General features: G+C 41.0%; 1 pseudogene; it reads left to right on the top strand.

Moving 5' to 3' along the window:
* Nucleotides 1-10,657: 10,657 nt before the first annotated feature.
* Nucleotides 10,658-11,593, top strand: LOC100156488 (annotated as a pseudogene).
* The last annotated feature ends 1,849 nt before the right edge of the window (nucleotides 11,594-13,442 follow it).

The raw sequence follows: 13,442 nt of genomic DNA, 5'->3' as shown, positions 1-13,442 counted from the left end.
AGGATGTGTTAAAATGGTAGATTTGGCATCAAACTCCTTGAACTCAATAGAACAGAAACGTGGTAGCTGGCCTAAGAAAACTGTTATCCTCCTAGACTTTAACATTCCCTGAGAAACTGCAAAGATGTAGACCATGGTCCCTGGGAATTTTTTCCCTGAGAACCATGATTTTTCCTTCTTCACTTCACTCAACTCTGTTATTTTCCATCTCCCTCTCCCTGCAGTTTCACTTATCATCACCTTTCTCTCTCTCTCTAATATATAAACACACATATGATGTGGGAGACTTGGGAATTTTCCCAGGGACCTTCCCAGAGACCTAAGAATATGTTGCTGATATAGGATTTGGGATACCTATTAGAATTCACAGTCACCTGATTAACTATGACTAATTCCCCAAATTTATCTTAACATTGATATTAACACATATTACATGAGTTCCTACTATGACACAGGCATTAACAATGTTAAGTTTATGTTTGAGGAAACTAAATCTCAGGAGAGTTATATAATTAATCCAAAGTTACAAAGGCAATAATGTCTAATTCATTCATAATTCTAATAGATCAGTATGATCAGAGACTCTATTCTTCACCGTTCCACTGGTCCTGACCTTCATTTCTTTGGCAGAACAGCCTGGGCCCTACTTCTTGCAATTGTTTCAAGGCTTCAAAATTTCCCCAGTCACACACTTGATTATCTACCAACATTCATACTTCTACATATCATGGTCCCATATTATATTATCTGAGACAGGATGCTTTGAAGACTAAAAGGAGAAGTTATACAATAATTATACCAGAATGACAGGCCTACAGTAAGATTTTCTTGGGCAATTCAGAATGTATGGTCATCTAGATGTTACCTTTTCCGATTTGCCAAAGACTTTTACATGCATTTAATTTCATTAATCAGTAAACTTGTATTGAGTGCCTATGAAGCATATATTCCAATGATTTTTTTATGTTACTGTTGGTAAAACAGGTATGAAATCACATACTGGAGAGCACATAGATGTTGATGGATCCTGATCACAAGCATAGGACTTCTGAGAGTCGTTGCACTACAGGCCTGGAAACCCTTTCACTGGGTGTTAAATCAGAGTAAGAGAGAACTCATTGAGAGACCATCCCTCTAAGCCAGAGGTATGTATACAAGGAGAATCTTCAGGAACAGAGAGGCTCAGTCACACAGGTAATCTCCATCAGTAGGGGCCAGGAGGAAGGCAGTGACTTACAGCTCCCACTGATACTTGGCTGCTTACTGGCATTTACTGGATCAGAATTCTCCTTGGCACTCCAGCATCTCCAGGAGGGGAATCCTGAAGTTATGTGTCAAGCCAAATATTCACACTCAATGATTGGATCAGGTGGAATAGAATTCTGATGCAAGCCATCCCTGAGCAAGAGGCAGCTGGATACATGCTCAGGGAGGAAAAAAGGAAGCAATCAGCCTGAAGTCAACAGGGACTCTTGTGGTGTGTCCTCTGCCTCTGCACAAAATACTCTGCCTTGAGCAGTTAAGAAATGACTAGCAAGTTGAGAATCTTGTGCATTTAAAGAATAATTATGCTGTTACCACTAACTTAGTGAATGCTTATATACTGGGTTAAATACTCTCCTTGCATTTGACAGTTCAGGCTTCTGAGCCTCACAAAGGTTGAGCCCAAAGTCATAAAGCTAAGAATGATCAAAATAGGAGATGTGAATCAAAATGTGTGTGACACCAGAGCCTAAGCACTTAACCACTACCATATTCTTGAGTAGAAATAGGGTATTTTTGAAAGCCAGTGGGAAAAAGTACCCTCAGAGCACCATGGGGACTTCAAATCACAGGGACAAAGGGCTTAAAAGTTAGTTTGAGGACTCTGCTTAGAATTACATATTTCTGTCTGGAATAAAAGGAGATAAGACAGAGGAGAAAATGTAGCTGGGAGTGTATCTCTCTCTCTCCCTCTTTCTCTCTCTCTCTCTCTCTCTCTCTCTCTCACACACACACACACACACACTTCCTGATCATGGTCCTAGTTCCCTCTCTTCTATACCCATTCTTGGTTACAATAGAGCGGGAGTGTTTCATTTTTTAATTTTTAATTTTTTTCTTTTTGGTCCTGCACCCACAGCACATGGAAGTTCCCAGGCTAGGGGTTGAATAGGAGCTACTAGCTTATACCACAGACACAGCAACATGGGATTTGAGCCACATCTGTGACCTGCACCACACCTCATGGCAATGCTGGATCCCCAACCCACTGAGAGAGGCCAGGGATTGAACCCACATCCTCATGGATACTAGTCGGATTTATTCCTGCTGTGCCACAACAGGAACTCCCATGAGTGGTTTATACAGAAAACACATATCTAGCCCACACATAAAAGCAAAGACCTTGGACCAACACACATTCCCCTATGACCTGTACTCACACTAGGTAAAAACCAGTCAGAATTTGTTACTTTCAAACACATTTACACATAACATGATACATAAACATCACACCTAGTAAAACACATACACAACACAGAAAACATCACATCCAGTCATCAAGACAAGCAGAATCCACACAAAATAGTACATATTATATGTACACAATCGTGCAGTCAAATGCAGCACACAAACATAAACCACAAGACCACATGCATCTAGACACACATACGCACACTGCCAAGATTTTTCCAGCCCTCCATAATCTAATCCCTTCCTACATAAAGAGAGTCACTATGTGATTCAGTTACCCACTAAATACCCTGTTATACAAATACAAAAATACATATGTGCCTACACTTCCTTGCATAAACATATACATACATGCCCAATACTAACCGATGGTTCCTCATCTTCCTCTGACCTGTGACGATCCTTGCTGACCTCAGACACCTTGCTCAAGCCTGATTCCTGAGCCTTTAGTTTCTATTCAAGAAATTGGTATCCAAGGAACCAAAGATCAAGAGGAAGTTCTCCGTGACCTCAGGATTTTCTGAATGTTTGATGCCTGTTTCTGAGCAGCAGAAAAATGGGCAGGAAGATCCCCACTCACCAACCAGATTAATACCAATGGGAAAACAGCCCTGAGCTCTGATGAGAGAAGGACCTAACTACCCAATTCTCCCCCTTCCCCTTGAGAGGTAACCAGTGAAGGGACCAGAGGGCTAAGCCATGAGTCCCAGGAGAAAGTGCCCTTGATGTTGCTATTGACATCTTAGAAAGCAGAAGTGACCAGGATCACCTTGGCTTCTGAAGGAAGCATAGCATGGAGCTAGCCTCTCCATACTTCACAGAATGGCCCAGAGAGGGTACATCCTGGCCCTTGCATATGCCCACATCATGGGCCCCACCTCCATTAGAGCACATTTTCCATGGCACTTGAACATTTGCAGGTCTCTCCACTCCTGAAGAGCAAGGGCTGAGGCTTGTTCAGAAAGCAGTGGAGTGGTGACATTGATCCCAAGGGCATTAGACAGAGACCCACCTATTCATTGGGTGCCCTAAGCAAGGGGCTGGAATTCTAGGAGGTCCTATTTCCTCTGGTCTGATAATAGTACTTTGTTCATGAGGTTATTGTGAGGGTTAAATGAGATACTGTATGATAAAGCACTAAAGCCAGCCAGTTTCCTGAAAACCAGCTGGCCTAGGGGATGAATATCCTGATCAATTTGCCAAATGAAATATTCACTTTAATCATTGTTCTGGTTACCATCACTGCATAACACATCAACACAAGTCTTTATTTAATTTTAGAATATGAAGATAACTAATGAAAACCAGATTGTGGATGGGAGATAGAAACACAGGGTTTTTTAAATGATGTTTATTTTTTCCATTATACTTATTTTACATGGTTCTGTCAGTTTTCCATGGTATAGCATAGTGACCCAGGCACATATACATAATACATTATTTTTCTTACATCATGTTCCATCACAAGTGACTAGATAGAATTCCCAGTGCTATATAGCAGGATCTCATTGCTTATCCATTCTAAGTACAATAGTCTGCATCTATTAACCCCAGATTCCCAGTTCATCCTACTCTAGCAACCACAAGTCTCTGCTCCTAGTCCATGAGTCTCTTTTCTGTGGAAAGGTTTGTTTGTGCTATATATTAGATTCCAGATATATGTGATATCATACAGTATTTGTCTGTCTCTTTCTGACTTTTTTCACTCAGTATGAGAGTTCTTGTTCTGTCCATGTTGCTGCAAATGACATTATTTTGTTCTTTTTATGGCTGAGTAGTATTCCATTGTGTATATATACCACATTTTCTTAACCCATTAGTTTGTCGATGGACATTTATGTTGTTTCCATGTCTTGGCTATTGTGAATAGTGCTGCACTGAACATACAGGTGCGTGCATCATAGTCAATGAAAGTTTTGTCCAGATATATACCCAACAATGGGATTGCTGTGTCCTATGGTAGTGCTATATTTAGTTTTCTGAGGTACCTCCATATTGTTTTCCATAGTGGTTGTACCAATTTACATTCCCACCAACAGTGTAGGAGGGTTCCCTTTTCTCCACACCCGTTCCAGTATTAGTTATTTGTGAACTTATTAATGATGGCAATTCTGACTGGTATGTGGCGGTACCTCATAATAAGATTTTTATTTTCATTTTTCATAGACAAATGTTCAGGGCAAGTTTACTCATAGTAACCCCAAACTGGAGACAACCCAAACATCCATCAAGTAGGTAAACTGTGGTATATGCATACCAGAACACACACACACACAAGTTTACTGATACACACAAGATAGATGATTTTTTAATAAATGTTACTGGAGTATAGTTGATTTGCAAAGTTGTGTGAGTTTCAGGTTATACATTATTTCTTTTCAGATCATTTTCCCACATAGGTTATTACACAATATTGAGTCGATTACCCTGTGGTATACAGTAGGACCTTGTTATCTATCTATTTTTATATAGTAGTGTGATGTGTCAACCTCAACCTCCCAACATATCCCCCTACCACGTATCTCCTTTAGCAACCATAAATTTGTTTTCAAAATCTTTGAGTCTGCTTCTGTTTGCTAAGTTCTTTTTTTTTTTTTTTTTTGGCTTTTTGCCTTTTCTAGGGCCACTCCCACAGCATATGGAAGTTCCCAGGTTAGGGGTCTAAACGGAGCTGTAGCCACTGGCCTACACCATGGCCACAACAATGCAGGATCAGAGCCATGTCTATGACCTATACCACAGCTCATGGCAATGCTGGACCCTTAATCCACTGAATGAGGCCAGGGATCAAACCCACAACCTCATGGTTCCTAGTCAGATTCATTAACCACTGAGCCATGGCAGGAACTTCTGCTAAGTTCCTTTGTATCATTTTTTGGTGGGAATGTAAGCTGATGTAACCACTATGGAGAACAGTGTGGAGATTCCTTTGAAAACTAAATATAGAACTACCGTATGATCCAACAATCCCACTCCTGGGCATATATCCAGAGAAAACCATAATTTGAAAAGATACATGCACCCCAAAGTTTGTCACAGCAATATTTATAATAGCCAAGACATGGAAGCAACCTAAATGTTCATCAACAGAGGACTGAATAAAGAAGATGTGGGACATACTTACAATGGACTATTACTCAGCCATTAAAAAGAATGAAATAGGAGTTCCCCTCATGGCACAGTGGTTAACAAATCCGACTAGGAACCATGAGGTTGCAAGTTCAATACCTGGCCTTGCTCAGTGGGTTAAGGATCTGGCATTGCCATGAGTTGTGGTGTAGGTCACAGACATGGCTCGGATCCCACATTGCTGTGGCTCTGGCATAGGCCAGTGGCTGTAGCTCCAATTAGACCCCTAGCCTGGAAATCTCCATATGCTGCAGGAAGCAGCCCTAGAAAAGGCAAAAAAAAACAAAAAAATAAAAGAATGAAATAATGCCATTAGTAGCAACATGGATGGACCTAGAAATTATCATATTAAGTGAAGTAACTCAGGCAGAGAAAGATAAATATCATATGAGATCATTAATATGTGGAATCTTTTTCATTTTTTACTTTTGAGAGTGATGCTTGTTTCCTCTATAAGTAAGACTGATGGAAAGATGTGCCATCATAAAACTCAGCTCACTAGTAGCAATGAGAATTACAGTCCAAGTGGCAAATTTGAACCATAAGGAGCCAAATGGATCCAATTTTTGTAATAAGGGGGTTATCAGTAAGGGTTCTATGGAGAACAGAACCAATGAGGGGTAGATATATATATATAGATACAGATATATCCTATTATATACATGCATACACACATACATGCATGTATGTACCCATAAATGCACACATATATATATAGTATATATAGTGTGTGGGTATATATATGTGTATGTGTGTGTGTGTGTGTATATATATATATATGTGTATATATATATATATATAATTTGAATTGATGAGACAATCTGGAAATCACACAGAATGTAACATTATTCTGATATATCAATACCATGATAATTAGACGAAAAAACCAAGAAATTGCTAGCAAGTTGGAGACATGGCAAGACAACTTCTCCTGAGGTTGGAGGATAAACACTACAAAGATGCAAGGAAACATTTAAATCAGAATCATTTTTAGTTCCAGTGACATAGAAGAGGAATCAGAAAGCAATGGCTTGCTATTTTGCATTTTCATATGAATTTTAGAATGACTTACCTATGTTCACCAGATACACACGCACACACACACACACACACACACACACACACACACTCATGGGGGGGTAGCTTTTGAGTGGCATTGGGATGAATTTATAGATTAATTTGGGGAAACTGACATTTTTCCAATATTAAAACTTTCAATCTATGAACATGGTATATTCCTTCCCTTTTTGGAACTGTAATATTTTTTCAGTGTTATATTGTAGTTTTGACTATAGATATACATTTTTTTTAGATTTATTTCTAGCTGCTTTATATGTCTTGATATGATAAATTACCTTATGAAATTCCATTTCCTGGTGGATGAAGATGGCAGAGGAGTAAGATGTCATGTTAATCTTCTCCCACAAACACATAAAAAAAAAAACAACACATCTACATGTAAAACTCACAGGGACATCTACTGAATGCTGGCAAAAGAAGTTAAACCTCCAAAAAGGGCAAGAAACCCTTGACATAACTGAGTAGAACAAAGAAAAGAGAGAGAGAGACAAAAGGAATCAGGATGGGGCTAGCATTCCTGAGAGGGACTGTGAAAGGGAAAAGGAACCCATATCCTGGGAACCCAACTAACTGACAGAGAGATCAGCCAGACAGAGGGACCTCAAAGTCACAGAAGCTGGACTGAGGAGGGCAAAGTAGAGTGAGAACCACACAGATCTTCTGCACCATGGCCCTGGACACCACAGCCTGAGATGTTCTTGCGGGGGCTGGAAACTGAGACTTAGGTTCCGGAGGTCAGTTCCTGGGAGAGGGTTGGCTGTGTGGGAACAGCCTGAGAGACTAAGATGCAGTTATATATGTATGAATTTATGGGTTGGGGAGCAGTGTGCTATGGGCTGAGACTGGAATGCTACAGCAAATGGAACCCAGGAGAAGGTCTGGGCCTGCAGGGGAAGCAAGGAACCACTGTTGGGGAGGGTGAGAGGAGGAGAGGTGGACCACCATAGGAATCTCCCTGCACACATGCACAAAGGCTCTCAGAGGGTGGGGCACCTCTGGTGCAGGCTACAAGTGGCAAGAAGCCACTAGCTCAGGCTACAGGAGTCTGGGTGCTGCTTGTGCAGGCTACAGGTGGCCAGGTACCTCTTGTGTGGGCTAAGGGCAGTGAGGGGCTAAGTGCATCACAGTGCCTCTTGCATAATCTATAGACAGCAGGGATGGACCATGGTGGTCCTGTCAGAGGCCAGAGGGAGGTATGGCCTGATACCACTGGGGGCCTGTGAGTGGGCTCCACCTGTGGCCCCAGTCACCTCAGGGGTTGGCCCAAAAAATGGGGCACTGCAACCAAACACCACACGTTGTTGCTCTAACCCCCATGGGAACATACCTGCCCTGCAGCTGCCACTATGAATGCTCTGGAAAGCATGCAGACACTCGATCAGTTTCCCTTCCCAAGACCCTACAAATAGGAGCACCTCATGCAGCACCTCCAGTGGGACAGGGCCTTCTTGCATGGTCTGCAGGTGGCAGGGGCAAACCACCACAGTTATCACTGACCAGACATAGGCATGGCTCACTACCCCTAGGGGTCCCTGAACAGTCAGCACTTGTGACTCCAGTCACCTCAGAGGAGGGCATTGCAATTGAACACTGCTGTTGTTGCTCTCGCCCCCCTGGGAACCCATACACCCTGCTGCTGCCACTCCCAAGTGCTCTGGGCACCTTGTAAATCTCCATAAATCTATTACCACTTCCCAGGGCCCTGCAACTAGGAGTAGCCTGCATCACATTCCTAAGGGGCCTTGCTGCTGTTAAGAGCCCAGCAACCAGGCACTGACTACCAGCCCTATGCTTTGCCTGCTTCTCCCTGGAAACACATTCAGCATGCTGTGGACAACAGCCTGCTCACACTGAAGAAAGATACAGCTGATATCCAAACTTCCATGCTAAAAAAAACAGTAACCCCACACAAAATACAAAGTGGTGCTCTTGCATAGAAGGAGCCCTCCAAGACTACAGTACTTGGTTTCCCTAAACTCACAGAAAAAGAAAAACATAAGCAATATGAAGGAGCTCAGGAACCATTTCCAGTTAAAAGAACAGGAGAATTCACCTGAAGCAGCAAACAATGTAACAGACCTCTGCAGCCTGATATACACTGAATTCAAATGGGAGGTAGTGAAAATGCTGAAGGTATTAAGGCTGAATATCAAAGAATTAAGACTGAATATGAACATTAACAGAGATTCCCTCATAAAAGGCCTAGAAAATATAAGGAAGAACCAAGAAAAATTTAAAAATTCATTTGCAGAGATACAAACTGAGCTAAAGGCAGTAAAAACCAGAATGAATAATGCAGAGGAACAAATTAGTGACATGGAAATAGAATAATGGAAAACACCCAAACAGGACAGCAGACAGAAAACCAAATGAAAAAACATGAAAGCAATATAAGAGATCCATGGGATAGTATAAAAGAGGACAATCTATGCATAACAGGAATTCCAGAAGTAGAAGAAAAGCAAAGGGGGTTGAAAATGTATTTCAAGAAATCATATCTGAAATCTAAAGGATACTGATATCAAGATACAGGAAGCACAGAGGGCCCCAAACAAGCTGAACCCAAATAGGCCCATACCAAGACATATTATAACAAAAGTGGCAAAAGTTAAAGAGAGGATTCTAAAGGCAGAAAGAGAAAAGAAAAGCATTAATGAAAAGGGAACCCCCATAAGGTTATCAGCTGATTTCTGTACAGAAACACTACAGGCCAGGAGGGAGTAGCAAGATATACTTAAAGTGCTGAAAGGAAAAAAATTGTAGAATAGAATACTCTATCCAGCAAGGATGTCTTTTAGAATAGAAGGGGAAATAAAGAATTTCTCCAATACAAAAAAGCTAAAAGAGTACAGAAATACTAAATCCATTCTAAAAGAAACACTGAAAAGGCTCCTCTAAAAAAAGTAAGAAGAAATCACAGATGTGGAGAAAAGACTTGTGGTTGCCTGGGGGAAGGGGGAGGGAGTGGGAGGAATTGGTAGCTTGGGGGTCAATGGATGCAACTATTGCTCATGGAATGGATTTATAGTGAGATCCTGCTGTATAGCACTGAAAACTATGTCTAGATACTTAAGACATAGCATGACAACAGGAGAAAAAATTATGTGTACATGTATGTGTAACTGGGTCCTCATGCTGTACAGTGGGAAAAAAGTGTGTTGGGGAAATAACAATAAAAAATAAATTTAAAATAAAAATAAAAAACATGATTTAAGTAGTCACCCATGGATGCACATTCAGTACACATATGATTTAGGACAGGGGATTAAAGAAGAGAGACATGCCCAGACTGAGGATGAGAGCACCCCATAAGCTAAGGAGGATGAACCTCTCATTTGGTGCCCAGATGAGGCAAGAAACTCTATTGAACTAGATTGAACATCCTGGTTAGATTTCACCTGCTGGTTATGTTGGCCAATGCTGATTTCCATCCAAGACACTGCAACGATAAACCCTGGTGATATAAAAACTGAATTTGCTCTGATAAGGTATGAGTGTCCTATGACTTCACTACCTAAAATACTTCCGTCTCCATGCCCCAGTCACCTTCATCCTCTTATATTTCTTTCTTTTGTTAACAAACGTATCCCAACCTGATATTCTATTCCATATTTGTTTGTTGATGACCTAGCTCCCAAAGTACAACATGAACTCCACAAAAGCAAAGATTCCTCTGTGCTATGCTATGTTCTCAGCAGGGACACAGAGCTTTCTCAGAATAGGAACTAAAAATCTTGAATCAGAGAGATCCACCCCTGACGGTCCCTAAAGGAAAATGCCTCTCTGTCTCTCCAGCTCTCATCCCACATGATGCCCATGGATTTGGGAAGGAAGGACCACATCAAGCACCAGGAGGCTGACAAGCTTTCCCTGCACAGCTGCTCTTTGTGACTAAATCAAGGAAACAAAGACTTGCTGGGTTCTCATGGTTTGGGTTGTGGAATTGGAGCATGTTTTGTAACAAAACTTCTTGTGTATAACTAGACCCATGTCAATGGAAAGAGTCAACCAAACCAGCAGTGTCTCTGAGTTCATCCTCCTGGGACTCTCCTCTCGGCCCGAGGACCAGAAGCCACTCTTTACCCTCTTCCTCACCATATACCTGGTCACCATCACAGGAAACCTGCTCATCATCCTGGCCATCCGCTCGGACCCCCAGCTCCAGACTCCCATGTATTTCTTCCTGACTTCCCAGTCTTTCACTGACATTTGCTTCACAACAACCATTGTCCCCAGGATGCTGGTGAATTTCTTGTCCCATAAGACCATCTCCTATGCTGTGTGACTGACTCAGAAGTATTTTCTATATGCCTTAGGAAACACTGACAGTTGCTTCTAGCAGTCAAGGCCTTTGACCGCTATGTGGCCATCTGTGATCCCTTCCACTATCATGAGTCACCACCGCTGTGTCCTGATGGTGGCCCTCTCCTGCTCATTGTCTCACCTCCACTCACTGATACACACACTTCTGCTGAATCAACTCACCTTTTGTGACTCAAACATTATTCATCACTTTCTCTGTGACTTCAGCCCTCTAGTGAAATTGTCCTGTTCACCCACATCTGTCAATGAAATTGTAATGATGATAGAAGGATCTGTTTTTCTGGGGACCCCCTTTCTATGCATTGCTTTCTCTTATATACGAATCCTTACTGCAGTTCTCAAAATTCCCTCAGCTGCTGGCAAACACAAAGCCTTCTCCACTTGTGGTTCTCATGTCACTGTGGTGACACTCTTTTATGGAAGCATCTTCTATGTCTATTTACAGCCTGTGTCCTCCTACACTGTCAGGGACCACATGGCAACAATTGTCTACACAGTTTTAACCTCCACATTAAATCCTTTTATTTACAGCCTGAGAAACAAAGACCTGAAACAGGGCCTGAGGAAGCTGGTGGGCAGCAGGAAACTCCAGGCAGCATCCCCTTGATTAACACACGATGGAGTGTTCTCTACTGGAATCAGTTTTCTATAGGTTCTTTGCTAACAATCAAATTTTGGAGGTTGCCACATGTGAAACAAGGCTGTTGTGGGTACTTGCTTCCATGTCTGAGGGCCCATCTATTTGCTGTGCTTCTGCTTAGACCATGATACACTCCCTCACCATTCCTCCTCTTTCCTAGGAGAGTCATCACTTGCTCATCTTCCAGATACTGCTTTAATACTTTTCCCAAAGACATTTCCTGAACAAATTTCTTTCTTTTGTGAAGACCTATCCTCCAATATCCCTCACATTTCAGTACACTACTGAAAATAATTATTGAAGTTTTAGTTGTTGCATGTCTTTGCAAACATTTGAGAGGGGGAAGAGGAGAAGGAGTATATTTTAGTTAATTTTTAATTAAGTGATTTTTATAATTCCTCATTTTTCTTTATAAAATATTTTCCTTGGGAATTTCCTGGTGGCTTAGCAGGTTAGGGATCCATTGTTATCACTGTTGTGGCTATGGTTTTGACTTACATTCAATCCCTGGCCCAGGAAACTCTGCAAGCCACAAGCATGACAAAAATAATTTTTTTCATGTTTGAAAATTGTTTTCACTTTTCCTCTTAGCTTTATCTTCCTCCCTTATTATATTGCTATGGCTTTATTCTTTTTCAATTTCTTCATTTTTAACTGTACGATTAAAAATTGCTAATGACCAGAAGGGACAAGAGCTAAGAAGTAATCCATCCCATAGTGGACATGTTGAAATCTTTCTTCCTGCAATCTATCCCTGAAGCTACATGATTAAAATATCACTTAACACTATTCTAAACACTCCAACTCTTAAAAGAGTCTAAGTTGGAGAAATATTATCATACACGTACATTGAGTATTGAGAACTTATTTTAATCAATCCGAGGTTTTTAATTTTTTGTTTTTATATTTTTACTTTTTAAGGCCCCACCTACAGCATATGGATTTCCCAGGCTAGGAGTAGAATCATAGCTGTGGCAACTGCAGTCCTACACCACAGCCACAGCAATGCAGGATCCAAACCACCTCTGTGACCTACACCACAGCTCACAGCAAAGCTGGATTCCCAACCCACTGAACCAGGCCAGGGATTGCATCTGCATCTTCATGGATACTAGTCAGACTCATGTCCATGGCGCCACAATGGGAAATCCACAGCTTTATAACAAATAAAAATTGGCAAAAAAATCCTGTAATCCTACCAAAATGAAATAAAGAAATTAATTATGATTAAATACAAAGAACATAACAAAATGAAGCAGGCTGAAAAATCAAATAGACCTTCTTTAAAAAATTCATTAAATAGAAAAATAAGATGTAGAACAAAGTATAAAAGTATGAGGATTAATTTTTAGATTTAATGAATATTTTGCTGTATTGTTACTGGGAAGGAAAGGAAGGACGGAGGGACAAAGAGGGAGAGAATTTCCACTTCTTTACACATGTTTGGAATGTCTAAATATGCTCAAATAATATTTATAGCTCATGGAATTTAAAACTACTAGCAGGATCTCCTTGTAAATCTATTCTAAGTTGTGTCTGATAAGCCCAAGCTCTTGATCCCTCCCACTCCCTCCCCCTCCCATCAGGCAGCCACAAGTCTCTTCTCCAAGTCCATGATTTTCTTTTCTGAGGAGATGTTCATTTGTGCTGGATATTAGATTCCAGTTATAAGTGATATCATATGGTATTTGTCTTTGTCTTTCTGGCTCATTTCACTCAGTATGAGATTCTCTAGTTCCATCCATGTTGCTGCAAATGGCATGATGTCATTATTTTTTATGGCTGAGTAGTATTCCATTGTGTATATATATACAAC

Source organism: Sus scrofa, unplaced genomic scaffold (genome assembly GCF_000003025.6).
Source record: "Sus scrofa isolate TJ Tabasco breed Duroc unplaced genomic scaffold, Sscrofa11.1 Contig1995, whole genome shotgun sequence".
Lineage (NCBI taxonomy): Eukaryota > Metazoa > Chordata > Mammalia > Artiodactyla > Suidae > Sus > Sus scrofa.
Note: the sequence above shows the minus strand (reverse complement) of the source record. Positions and strands in the feature narration are given on the sequence as shown.